Raw genomic sequence first — 14,217 nt, forward strand, 5'->3', positions numbered from 1 at the left:
AAGGATCGGGCTCCTCTCCATTTCTCTTCTCTCCATTTTCCCCAAGTTCTAGTTTAGATTAAGGAGACATGGCATAGCTTAGAGTTAATGGCTAAGATTGAATTTAATCATGATTTAGATAAATAATAACTTGTCCATAAATATAGTAAAATCTTTTCTCTCTCTTCCTACTTATCTTTTCCTACTATCTATTTACTTCCTTTTTGAATTGATAACTTACATCGTATCTCCAATTTCTTGTTGAGTTAATCTTTTAATTGCATTTTTCCTTTGGATCTTATCTTTAAAATTAGGAAAAAAAATTTGGCTACCAGTACAAATCATGTTCCGTATCAATATTAGGATTTCAAGCAAATTTGTTAAATTTAAAAATTTAATGATAAAAAATTAAATAATATAATATTTTATTGGTTCTTTTCGTACACCTAATAATTTTGTTCTCCAGTTAAATTGTTTGTTCTTTCCTGTTCCTAACTATATTGGTACTTTTCCTATTCTCCAACTAAATTATAATTTATGTGTAATTTAAGCTAGTTTTAAATAAAAAGATCCAAAGGAAAAATGCAAAAAAAAAGTTTAAATCAAAAAGAAATTGGAGACAAAATGTAAGTTATCAATTAAAAAAGGAAGTAAATAGATATTGTACGTAGGAAAAGAAAACTAGGAAGAGAGAAACGAGTTCAATATATTTATGGACAAATTATTATTTATTTAAATCGTGATTAAGGCCTTACTTTAGTCAATTTAATCTAAGCCATTAATTCTAATCCATGCCATGTGTTCTTGATCTAAACTAGAACTTGGGAAAAACGGAGAGAAGAGAAATGGAGAGGAGCCGGATCCCTTCATAAAAATACAGGAAAGTGTTATAAAATGAAGCTAAAAGAGTCACAATATTAATGGATGAAAACCATAGAAATAGAATGACAAAAGAGGAGAGATTTTTACTATTCTTCCAAAATATGTTACAAGTATCTTTCATATGAAAACTTATGCCTCCATTTATAGTGATACATATGCATTCAATATATGAGAAAATGGAGGAACCATTAAGATGGTGGATGAGCCATTAAGATGGTGGAGGAAAATGGAGGAATCATTAAGATGGTGGAGGAGAAGTATTATATTTGTGTATTGGACATCCATAATATATTTCATAACACTCCCCTTGGATGTCCATAGATGATGTGCATCGTTAAAAACCTTATTAGAAAACCTGCCGTGGGAAAAAGCCTCAATGAAGGAAAAAGAGTACACATATCTAGTAATACGCTGAGAGTTGCCTCATTAAAAACCTTACCAAGAAAAACCCAACGGGACAAAAACTTGGTTAAGGAAAAAAAGAGTACAACGCGTATTTCACCCCCCCGACGAAGACTAAGATTCGGATGTCGGAGTCTTCGCATTCCAATCTTGAATATCATCTTCTCAAGTTGAAGTTGGCAAAGATTTGGTGAACAAATCTGCGAGGATTGTCACTTGAACGGATTTGTTGCACATCAATATCACCATTCTTCTGAGATCATGCGTGAAAAATAACTTTGGTGAAGTGTGTGCTTCGTTCTATCTCCTTTTATAAATCCTCCCTTTAATTGAGCTATGCATGCGGATTATCTTCATATAATATCTGTAGGTATTTTTGTATCACACTTCAAGCCACATCTTTCCGATGAAATGTATGACTGATCTCAACCACACACATTCTCTACTTGCTTCATGAATAGCTATTATCTCGACGCATGATTCAAGTAGCAACAATGGGCTTTTCCGTGGATCACCGGGATATAGCGATACCTCCGCATGTAAACGATAGCCCGTTTGAGATCGAGCTTTATGTGGATCGGATAAATAACATCCGCATAACCAACAAGATCCGTACTACCTTTGTTAGTATAAAAACACGGACCCATATCGCTAGTTCCCTTCGTATATCGCAATATATGCTTAACTCCGTTCCAATGTCTTCGTGTAGGAGAAGAGTTATATCTTGCCAGCAAATTAACAGAGAATGCTATGTCAGGTCTTGTAGCGTTAGCAAGATACATAAGTGCACCAATTGCACTAAGATATGGTACTTCAGGACCAAGAAGCTCTTCATTTTCTTCGAGGTTGGAACGGATCTTTACTCACTTCAAGTGAGCGAATCAACCATTGGAGTACTTAAAGGATGCGCATTGTCCATGTAAAATCGTTTTAAAACCTTTTCTATATAAGCAGATTGATGGATAAGATCCCATATGTCAAATGTTCAATCTGCAAACCAAGACAAAGTTTTGTTTTTCCCAGATCTTTCATCTCAAATTCTTTCTTTAAATATTCAATTGCCTTTTGGAGCTCTTCTGGAGTTCCAATTAGGTTTATGTCATCAACATAAACGTAAAGAATTATAACGAACTCGATTTTATTTTCTTAATAAAAACACATGGACGAATGACATCATTTATATAACCTTCATTTACCAAGTACTCACTGAAGCGATTGTGCCACATGCGCCCTGATTGTTTTAGACCATACAATGATCTTTGTAATCTGATTGAATACATTTCTCGAGACTTTAAACCAAATGCTTGTGCATTTTATATCCTTCGTGAATTTTCATCTAAATTTCATCAAGTAAGCCACATGTGTACAATCGTGACGGCATCCATCGGCATAAATAATGTGACATTTTCTCGATGTTTGACTTTGGTCCAATAAACATTACGTTTACCAAGATGCATCATTTTACTTGGTAATTATTTCTACGTCAGCATGCTTTAAGAAACGTAGAACTCGAATCCTCATAATTTTATACAATATTGCGCGCCATATTGTATCAAAGATATTGTCGACAAGATATCATTTTGTATCGGTTCGCAATTCGACATAACTTATCGAGATCTCATCACTTCATTATTTTCTGCACGAACCTCTCATAAGGTTTATGAAGTGTTATGTCGTAGCTCTTCAAGAGCACTTTGCCTCCTTATTATGATCATTTGCTCCTTCCTTTTTCAAGGATTATTATATTTGGAACCGATTGGTCTACCATGCTCCATGCATGTTATAGACTCGTCCTTCGGGGACATTAAGCATTTTGCGGAGATGAAATATGAAATAGTTAGTCGGCAAATGCTTCCGATTTGACTTGAATTATCCGAGGATTATACCGATGATAATTCACAACATATTTCTTATTTGCTATTCTCTCCCCCTTATTTTAGTTGACATATGTCCCCATTTTCTTTGGGAAAATCCATCCGTGCGCATCATGGTATATCCATTAATCATGTACCGCACATCAAATGCTAAAGATGTAAATATCTAGTTCTTGACCCCGAACCAAATATGAGGGGAGAATTTATCAAAATTTATTGATTCAAGCATACAAGTCTTTGTTGTATGCAATATATCATATCTCGGACCAACATCCGAAACTCGTTCTCATAAGCAATGGTTTAGTCAGATTATGGAGGCATCTAGTGCCAAACCAACTTAGATATAAACCGGATTATCAAGATGATTGTCTTGATTACATATTCTGAAAATTGTGCTTCCAACTCAATCATTTTGAGCAAGCAACTTCGTAAAATGTCAAGCTCGCCATTGACAATAAACATACATGTGACCGTCTCGTAGATGCATCTATTTAAGACATCACATTGCGGGTGAATGGGGCCCACATTCACCTTTTATATTTTTCGAATTTTGGGGATTCGGTCCCAACATTAGCCGGGTGTAATCAACTTATCATGAGAACAAGCAACACAAACAAATTTTTGAAGAATCTTCTAGTTCTTCAATATGTTTTTAATACTCAATAGCACATCGATTTAAATCGGGATGATCAAACTGGTCTTGTCACTCGATAAAATTATATGTACCCGTAAACTTCAAGTTTACCACGACGAGTGCTATTTCTTTTAATAAACTTCAGGTTTACTATTGCATGAAATTGTATATTAATAAACTTCTGGTTTATCGTGGTATGTGATCTCATCATGCTCGAGTAACATTTCACTTGTGTATTTCTTACCCATAGTAACTTGAAGATATTTAATATTCCGATCATTTGTAGTCTCAACATGATAACCATTTTTATTGTTAGTAAACTTCAGGTCTACTACAGTGTTCCGATCGTACCAATTACGATCTACGATGAATGGTATTATCATATATAAATAATCAGATATTATTTGGACATTGCTAGTGTTATGATACTTGTAAATAAATAATTAGCTCTTCTGGAGCCTTTGATCATTAATTTCTATTATCAAATATTTCTTAAATACTTCTGGTACCATGAAAGCAAATTTCGACACTACTGGTGTCACGAAACAAACATTGAATTCTAAACTTCAATATTTCAAACATCTCCTTCAGGGAGATTCATCATTAACATCTGAACATTTTGTATCAAAGAGGCAACCACATAGTTATTAATTCCTTCACGGGAAAATACATTAATTGTTATTTCCTTCGAGGAAATCAATAACAATTAACCATAATGTATTAATGGAGGTTAGAACCATTCTACTACGCTTCCCTTTTGCCTTAGAATGATACTTTGAAAAAATTATTTAAGATGTTTCTGCGTACGACAGGTACGTGTTGCTATGTCTTAATTTCATACCACAAAAATAACATGTATATTCCTTGTATTTTGTCTCTCCAGGAGACAGGTTGTGGTATTTCTTCATTCACTTCGGGAAATGAAACCTGATTATTCAAATGTGCTTGCAATACAACGTTCATTAATAACTCGTTATTTTGCTTAAGCACAAGAAGACATTGTTGAGAATATTTCTCGAGATATTTTACCGCTCTTCTTTACGCCTAGAGTGAAGTTTAAAGTTTTACTATGGGAGTAAATTTTAAAGTCTTGCTACTTCAGGAGTAAATTTCAAAGTTTTACTACTTCAGGGTAAATTTTCGAGATTATTTATTAACTCGGGATTAAATTTCATAATTCTACTAATTAGGAGTAGAATTAAAAGCCTTTCTACAAACTATCACATTCACTTCGTAAAATGGATCTATATTTGCAACATTTATCAAAAGTTTTCATTCTTAGAATAAAACATAATTATCTGAACGTGTCTTAAGCATATCAAATCGTGATAGCTTATAACCTCTTTTAAGATATTGCTACTTCAGGAACAAATTGAGGCATACATATTTAGTCCCAACAATAAACCCATAAAAATAATCCCACTTCTGGTGGTTATAGACATAAATAAATTTAATCATAACGAGATTTAATAAATATTATCACTGAAAGTGTCTTGTAAACTCTCATTCTTAGTCATTTAAGGGATATAAAATTAACACCATAATCCCTTATAATAATATTGTTCTTCAGGAACACTTTGAGGCATAAATGGTCTAGAACTAATTAGGTTCTCTCAGATCCGATGAATCCAACAAAGTGATATCATTAGCATAACAAGATTAAAAACAAGTGGAGTAATAATTTACTCACACAGCTTTTTGAGCAATTGCTGCTAATATGAAGCACTGCAAGATCTTATACCTCTTTGAAATATGAATTAGCACCAAAAGCTCATGTGTCTAATGTTAAATATGATTTGATATATTCATCTAAATTAATAGCAAGCACGTTTTTGAAGGATCACAAGTTTTTAGAAATAAAGAACATGGAGTGTACCCATATGTTAAATATTTGACCAAAATATGCATGCTTGCAAAATAAGCTAGGCTAAGACAATGAACTTACAAAGCAAAGGCAATATTATCAAGCACATATTTGAGGGTGCTAGGCGTCCATACCTCACGGGTAGTGATTTCTTTAAAAATGCACATACCTTATACCTGCGAGCCTTACGATTAGCAAAGACGGCAGCTTCTTCGCTAATATCATAACATCTTGTTGATAATCTTTCACTCGTGCAATTAATTGCACAACGAGCTAGATAGAAAATAAAACTCAAAATAGCAGAGTCTCGTGCTGATAACGTGTTATAAAATGAAGCTAAAAGAGTCACAATATTAATGGATGAAAACCATAGAAATAGAATGACAAAAGAGGAGAGATTTTTACTATTCTTCCAAAATGTGTTACAAGTGTATTTCATATGAAAACTTATGCCTCTATTTATAGTGATACATATGCATTCAATATATGAGAAAATGGAGGAACCATTAAGATGGTGGATGAGCCATTAAGATGGTGGAGGAAAATGGAGGAATCATTAAGATGGTGGAGGAGAAGTATTATATTTGTGTATTGGACATCCATAATATATTTCATAACAGAAAGCATATAAAGGTGGGGAAAGCATGTTTTTTTTACATAGCCGGAAATCTCTATTTTATTTTTTCTCATAATACACAGGAGATTCACTATCATCTATCATCATTAAGATTCTTCTCCACAATACATTAGTACAGATTTTCTTTCTTCCTTCAAATATTGAGGTTGATCTGGTGTATATACAAGCATAAGCTTATTAAGATTGTAATGCTAGTATTTATAGGATAGTTAGAAACGCTACTAAGCTTCTTCAGTTTAGATTAGCCATTGATCTGGTCTCTCCTCTATTAATCACCCATGGCTTTCCTGCATTTAACAAATAACATCAAAATGATCAAAGACCAAAGTAAAATGAAGGCCTAAAAAAGACCAGGTTGAAGAATCAAGAAATATTTTCGAAGTTCCAGAATGAGATACTTAAAAATAAAATAAAAAGTGGAACTTTAGCTCCAATACAACAACGTCAGAGCTGTGTTATCAATTTATAACTTGTCTTTGTATTCGGAGAGTGGTGTCATCTACTCCTTTAAACCTCTTCTCTTACGAATATCCAGCACGAACTGGTGAGCCTGTGACCCAACTTCCATCGGATCAGATGACATCATGTCCCAATGATCGAACACACATTGTGGAAAAGCTTGGCCAGAAGTTGCTTGTATTTAATTGCTTGAGAACCCGAATGATTCGATAACTGGAAGGTATGCCTTAATGTTGTAAAGAGGGGTGCCAAGCCTCTGTATTTCCTCGAATACATGTCCACGTCTCTGGTTAAGAACGCTATACATACCACCAAGTGCTTGCTCTGGAGCTTGAATTTCCACCATGTATACAGGCTCAAGAAGGGCCTAAAAAGGACCAGCTTCAAGAATCAAGAAATATTTTCAAAGTTCCAGAATGAGATACTTAAAAAAAATAATCAAAACGTGGAACTTTAGCTCCAATATAACAACAACGTCAGAGTTGTGCTATTGTCTGTCGCTCAAGACCATTGGTTAATCCGTCATACCCAATGTTTTCACCATGTCTTTATATAGTTACCAGAATTAGCATTAATTTACTTCATTGAGTACCAACGAATGAAACAGTATTGAAAATGAAAGGGTTTAGAAACTGATCACAATGTGGACAGTAGATAGCTAGTTGGCATGCATGATAAATACACTAAAATAAATTACTGCATTTGTTAAAAGGTGAGAAAAAGAAACTAAAACATTAACATACCCATTTATGGGTTAGCAAAACGTTTCATATGATAAGTTTTCATCAGTACTATGAAAAAACAGCAACAATAATCTTGAATCGTGGGGGCAAGAATTAACATTAAACATAATAATGAGAGTTTAATGAGTGGTTTTTTAAGTTTATTTTACATAGCACATAAATGGAAGAAAATAGGGAAAATGCCAAAAAACAAGGAGAAAAAAGAAAAATAGAAATGCTAGTCATAGAGAGGTGCCACATCAACATATCTATACGTAGCTTTATATTATATATAGATATAGTGTCACGACCCTAATTACCGATCGTGCGGGCACCTATCTTATTATCACTAATAGGCGAACCCTTACCCGTTAACCCATTAATCACTAGCCAATTTCAACTTTTTAATCATTTATACTCTAACAACCAATAAATAAGTGAATAAATAAATAGTCTAACCAAGTCATAAATGATAAATAATATAAGTGCGGAAGTCTAACTATTAAATTCCAAAAATCTGAAAGTCATCGTACAAGAACTCTAACCAATAATGTCTAAAGAATGAAATATCTGTCAAATATAATAATGAATAATGTCTCGAATGAAAGTAGACATCTGGAAAGAAAGATCTTCAGGTGGCATGGCATGGATAGAAGCTCACACTCGGATCTGATCAAGCACACTAGCTTCAAGCTAGGGATGTGTCTGGATGAAATCTCTGGAACACAATCTGCACTCAAAAAGGGTGCAGCAAGAGTAGCATCAGTACAAACAACATGTACTGAGTAAGCATTATAGGCCGACTAAGATTAACTCACGCATATAAGCATAAAATCAATCAAGATAAGCAGATAAGCATGTAATACCCAAATCAAGGTCACAACATATCACATAACCGAATCACAACCTAAGGTGAAGCTTCTAAACCACAAGTCTGACAATTCTCAATAATCTCAAGTCTATAATCAACAATTCTAAGTCCTAGAACTAGGCAGAGTCACTAGTCCACAATTCCAGTCCATAATCCGATCCATGCTACAACAAAGGTACAACAAAACATACCAAATCGCCAATAACAAGCCATGCGAGGATGCGAATGCAAAATGTAATGATGTGCAATGCAATGTACTGGCCAAATACTCCAAACCTGTACACACATGCTAAATAGTAATGTTTCCCCCAAATATTCATGACCTGCAGGGGACCCATGGTGTCCATGTACCACTCGTCTCGGAACGAACCTCTGACCACGAGCTTACAACTAGGCCACATCGTCAACCCCTATCAAATGTGCCTTAATAGATGTATACGTTCCATCTCAAAATCTGATCAACAATATCTATGATCGAATCATAATGAACAACTCAAGAACACATATCAAGGCCACAAACAATGAAGTACAGTCATAGTAACACAAGTCATAAAAAGACTCGCTAATAAATCTGCTCAACCATAGCCTAATTATACAACCATCTCAATCAATCAGTGAAGGGTATATATGAACACATTCCTTTGAACAATTCCAAACCATTTCCATAATGTATGAATGTATAAATGCAGAAATGGGTGTAAATATGGTATATCAATGCACTAAAATAACAATGAAGTACAAGAAGTCATAATGCCGTAAGTCATATCAAGACTTAGCTAAACCGACTCAACTATAAGCATGATCGATCAATGAAATCAAGTGCAAGTCACAATGCTATAAGCCATTCCAGAACTTTAGATAAGTCAGTTCAACCATGGATTGAATCATTCAACCATCTCAGTCAACATAAAGAGTCTATGTCCCTCTTTACTTCCAAATAATATAACGAGTACACCTCACAACTAAGTCTTGTATCACCAAGGTACTCCATTTTCTCATATATCATCATCAATACTTAATCATAATTCAATATCAATATACATATGAAATGAGAATGCATGCCAAGTATAATATCACCATCAACCATAATCCATTTGTCAAGTTTTCATCTACGTATTATGATAAGTTTATATCACAATTCAAGTCTAAACTCATTATCCTTCCTTTTTCTGATGATATGTGTCACAATAAAAGAGAATTGGGTATAACACGTATCACAACACAACCATTCATGTAGTAAGTCTAATCACAATAACAGGCAGCAAACCACCATCAATAATAACCAAGCTAATAGAATTCCATCCCGAATCGCCATAGTATGAATACAACTACACCTTCACAGTATGTAAATAACGGCGACAAGCCCACATAATTAGAAGTCATACCAAACTAGCTAATATCCAGAAAAACACCATGTCCGAAGACCTAATCATGCTTTCTCCCGTCAATTCTACACAACATATACGTTTCGCTCATCAAAGTCTAACTAAAGTAAGTCATAACCTACCTCGAAAGTAGAATAGGAGCCACGAACTTCTCCACACAAGCCTTCTATTTCTGAAATGCCTCAGAATGGTCAAAGTCTAGCACTATGATGCTAAGTAAGCGATAAACCTTCTATTCAAACAAGAACAACAATTTGGGGAAGAAGACCCAATTACTTTTACCCGTTTCAGTTGGTTAATTAATCCTTAGGACCATAATCATACAAGTTCTAGTCTCGGTCATTGAACCAGTTAATGGATTTTCTAATCAATTTAACCCTCCTGACATAGTTTATAGGCCAAAGATTCCATTTTGATGAGAACCCTAGGTTTCAACAACCAATTTCCATCATTGAATATCAAGTTCTCATGCTATGAAGCGATAATCTCTACTCTTAGAAAATTAAACAACATTAAACAAAAATAAACAATACCCAATAATATTCTAGGGTTTCTTTAGTATTTGTGTTCTACCCTTCAATTCCCATTTAAGGTCCTTTGATTGAAACAAGAATCGAACAAGAACATTACGCGAAGAAAGTTAGTGATTAAGGCTTATCTTTGATGAAAAATAGTGCCCTACCCTTAGAAAGTCACCTCTATGCTCTTGGGAACTATTTTTGGGACTATATGAGGAGTGGGATCGAAATAAGGTATTTAAATCGGGTTTCTGACTTAACGAGAACCATGCCCGTGAATTCTGGCATTATTTGAAAAATCAACCCTTCGCCAATGACCCATTTATTTGAAAATCAACCTTCCCTTGCGGTACGGTGCAATTTGGGCGCCGAGCACGAATTTTCTACATTTTTATACTTAGTCTCTCAAAATCTTTATAAGGCCCTATGAACACAAGCCAACAAACAAACAAGTAAAAAACACATCACAGAGTCACTTATAAGTCACAAAACACAATCTAAAACACACCCCAATTTACTTAGGTCCGCTCATTCCTAACCTCGGGAAAGTACTAGTAAGGATAGAATGGTCAACGCACGCATAACGACCAAGCGAGTAGTTACATATAGATATGTACAGACCACTATATCTAATGTTTACTCTTACTTCGCTTACTCTATTGTCTTAAAGTTGAAAGTATATTTTATTTGTTTTTATCTTTTAGTATTTAATCCTTCTACATATCATGATTGTTTATTGATTTTATTTCACCATACTTGGTGAGGCTCTCCTTCTTTTTTTGTTTTTTTTTTTTCATTTGGAGAATCAAGTGCTAGTTTGGGCCTTACTGCACCTTTATTTTGTTTTTACTTTTTTCATAGGTTGATATCATCCGGAGCAGTTAAGAATATTAATGGAGATTCAGGCATGCAAGAGCCTTTCTCTTTTACTTCAATTATTGCATTGTCTCCTATATATAAGTTTGACTATTAACAACGGTCCATCACTTTATTCCATAATCAGAGAGATAAGATTTACTCATTAAAAAGTTCTTAAAACTTATACAATGTGAAATAAGTACTATAAAGTGCAACTTTATTGGTTCGACTCATTCACTTAGCTAAGTGCCCGGTACTTACTAGTTGGAGCAAGTAATGTTATTCTTGTTCTTCTTATTGTCTGATACTTTCTCTTTTAAAATTTGGTGAGTTTTTTCTCAAAGAATCCTTGTCTAATTTCCTTGTTTCTTCTTTCTTATATTGCACTAGACTTTGCAAACTTTAACTGTTATATCCCGTATTTTGAACAACGGGACAACTTGAGTGAATTATGAGAAGTTAGGGACAAGACTATCCCGAGAGACTTTTGTGTGTCTTAAAGACTTAAGTTGTGTATGATTTCAATGTCATGAAAATGTTAAGGAAGCACTTGGAGGCAATTTCCATTTTTAGTAAGTGTACTAATTTTGGAAAGTTGAAAATTCTTCAAAAAGAAAGGAAAGAAAAAAAAGAAAACAAGGACCATGTGGCCGGCCACATGTATGTGGGCCAAGGCCACATGGATGGCTAATATTTGTAATAAAAGATGACTTAAGGGGATCATTTTCATCATCTCCTTCACTTGGAATTTTCAAGAAACCTTGAGAGACAAAGAAGGCCATATTCGGCCAAGAGAGAGAAAAAGAGACCAAGAATTGATCAAGAAAAAAATTATTTCCGCAAGCAAACCTACTAATTCAAGGGTGCTTATTAACGTGGAAGTGTTGTTGGAAGCGTTGGATTGCTCGTTTTCATCTTTGACCAACTTTAGGCTATTGGGAAGTTGAAGAAGAAAGGTGAGTTTCAATCTTGTTTTATGTGTTACAAGTGGTTTACATGTGTTGTAGTATGTTGAAATGGAAGAAATTTATAATAGAAAGCAAGTTGAAGTTGGGCCATGGGTATTGAGGATTGGCCGTGTGTGTGTGTGTAGGAATAATGAGTTGAGTGTGTCTAGCATGTTTATGTGTTGTTGTAATGTGTAGAAAATGAATGGAAATCATGAAAGTTGCATGGAGGGTGTGTTTGGTGTTGGCCGAATGGCCCCCTCTTTGTGTGTTGAAAAAGAGACAAATTGTCGTTAGCGTTTTAGTTGTCGTCGTTATGGATTTTATGAGGAAAAATGCAAGTTTAATGACTCAAAATAATGTTATGTTGGTTATGGGATGATTTGGAAGTTCATGTGAATTTTATATAATTTTTGTATCTATGAGAGTTGCCTTGTTAATGTATGGATTATTAGTGTAATTCATGAATTTGGAAGGAAAGAATGTATATTATGTTGTTCTCAAGTTTGGGGAGAATTCGGGTAAGTTGGAGCTTTATGTGGGTTGGTTGGAAAGTTGTATAAATTGTTTGAAACGTTCTTGAATATTGTTTGAATGGTTTTGGATTAGCAATCGAGGGTATAAACGTGGAAATTAGTTTGTGTGTAAGTTGTTGAGGTGAGTTATTGGAATATTATGAATGTTGTTGAATTATGTAGACAAAGAGCCATTAATGTTAGAATGTACTTGTGAATTGAGTATTGATGTTGTAGTTGGTTGTTGGTTTGGTATTGTTGTTGATATTGTGGCGAGTTAAATTCTCGGATTTGTTGTGAATTTCGGGGTGTCGTATTATAGGGGACCGCCGAAATTTCGTAGACAAGTACTAATTCAAGATTGAATGCCAAAAGCCTTATAGTTAACATTTGGTAAACGTGACCATTTGTAGATTTTGAGGAAATCGGGACTTGAGAGTTTGGACAAGCGAGGAAGACGAATAAGGTATGTAAAGCTTCACCTTTTTATCCTTTGGCATGTTGACATTAGGCTTTGATACACCTCGGGGATGACTCTACTCCTAGAAATCCGAGCTTTAGATTTGGCCCTTTTTCATTCAATGGAATTGAATTAAATACTTTATGTTTTGTGGAAAAATACTTAAACATCTACAACTCTATATGCCTAGAGATGAGGTGGCTCCATAAAGCCTAATGTTCGTAATTTACGTATGTCACCTCGACTCTAATTCGAGTGGCCCCCAATTTCCGAGATTTTTCCACGGTAACTTAATTGACTTATTTTGAGTGTTATGCAAGTATGACTTTTAATTAATTTCGATTATAAAAAGTCGATCGTCTTGACTATTCCACCGAGTTCTATGATCTATTTTGCCATGTATAAACGATCCCAAAGGTTTTGTCTTTGACCATCGTCGTAACTCCGAAAGGTATGATCTATGGTTATTGTCTCGATCTCCTTTAGATGATCTATCGTACGGATGGTTCTTTCGAGTCTTCGCAAACATTGTATGTTTTATATGCATATGGTTTTCTCTCACTACTCGCTCGTGCAAGCTTAATACGTCTTTCACCGAGTCCCGGCCGGGGGGTATTTATTCGTGCCCCCTCATTGCATTATTCACCGAGTCCCTCGCTGTACGGTACGCTATATATGTATATATGATGATATGATGACGCGATGATACGGGGGACTCAGATGGCATTTGATGATCTATTCACCGAGTCCTCACTGTAGGCCGGCACGCATACGATTATATGATTACATGATTACATTTACACGATGTTTACATGACTTTATTTACCGAGTCCCTCCCCGAAGGGCGGGCACGCCATATGTATATAATGATTTGATGATATGATACGGACTCGCATGATATATGATTCACAGCAAGTTTTTGTTTTCCGATTTCTATACCTATTTCGATATTGTCCTCGGTTATGGTTCTATTTATGTACTCCGTGCTTTACATACTCGACATATTTCAGTACCGACCCCCTTTCTTCGGGGTCGCGTTTCATGCCGCGGGGCAGATATACACGTTTGAGTGAGCCGCGACTTTAGGATCCCCATTCGCCTATCAAGAGCTCCCTTGTCCTAGGAGCCCGCATTTTGGTACGGTACTTTTTGTTACATTTGTGTATATTTGTTCGTGGTACCGCGGCCCCGTCCCGTCATATGATTCTCT

This window comes from Lycium ferocissimum, chromosome 7 (genome assembly GCF_029784015.1).
Source record: "Lycium ferocissimum isolate CSIRO_LF1 chromosome 7, AGI_CSIRO_Lferr_CH_V1, whole genome shotgun sequence".
Classification (NCBI taxonomy): domain Eukaryota; kingdom Viridiplantae; phylum Streptophyta; class Magnoliopsida; order Solanales; family Solanaceae; genus Lycium; species Lycium ferocissimum.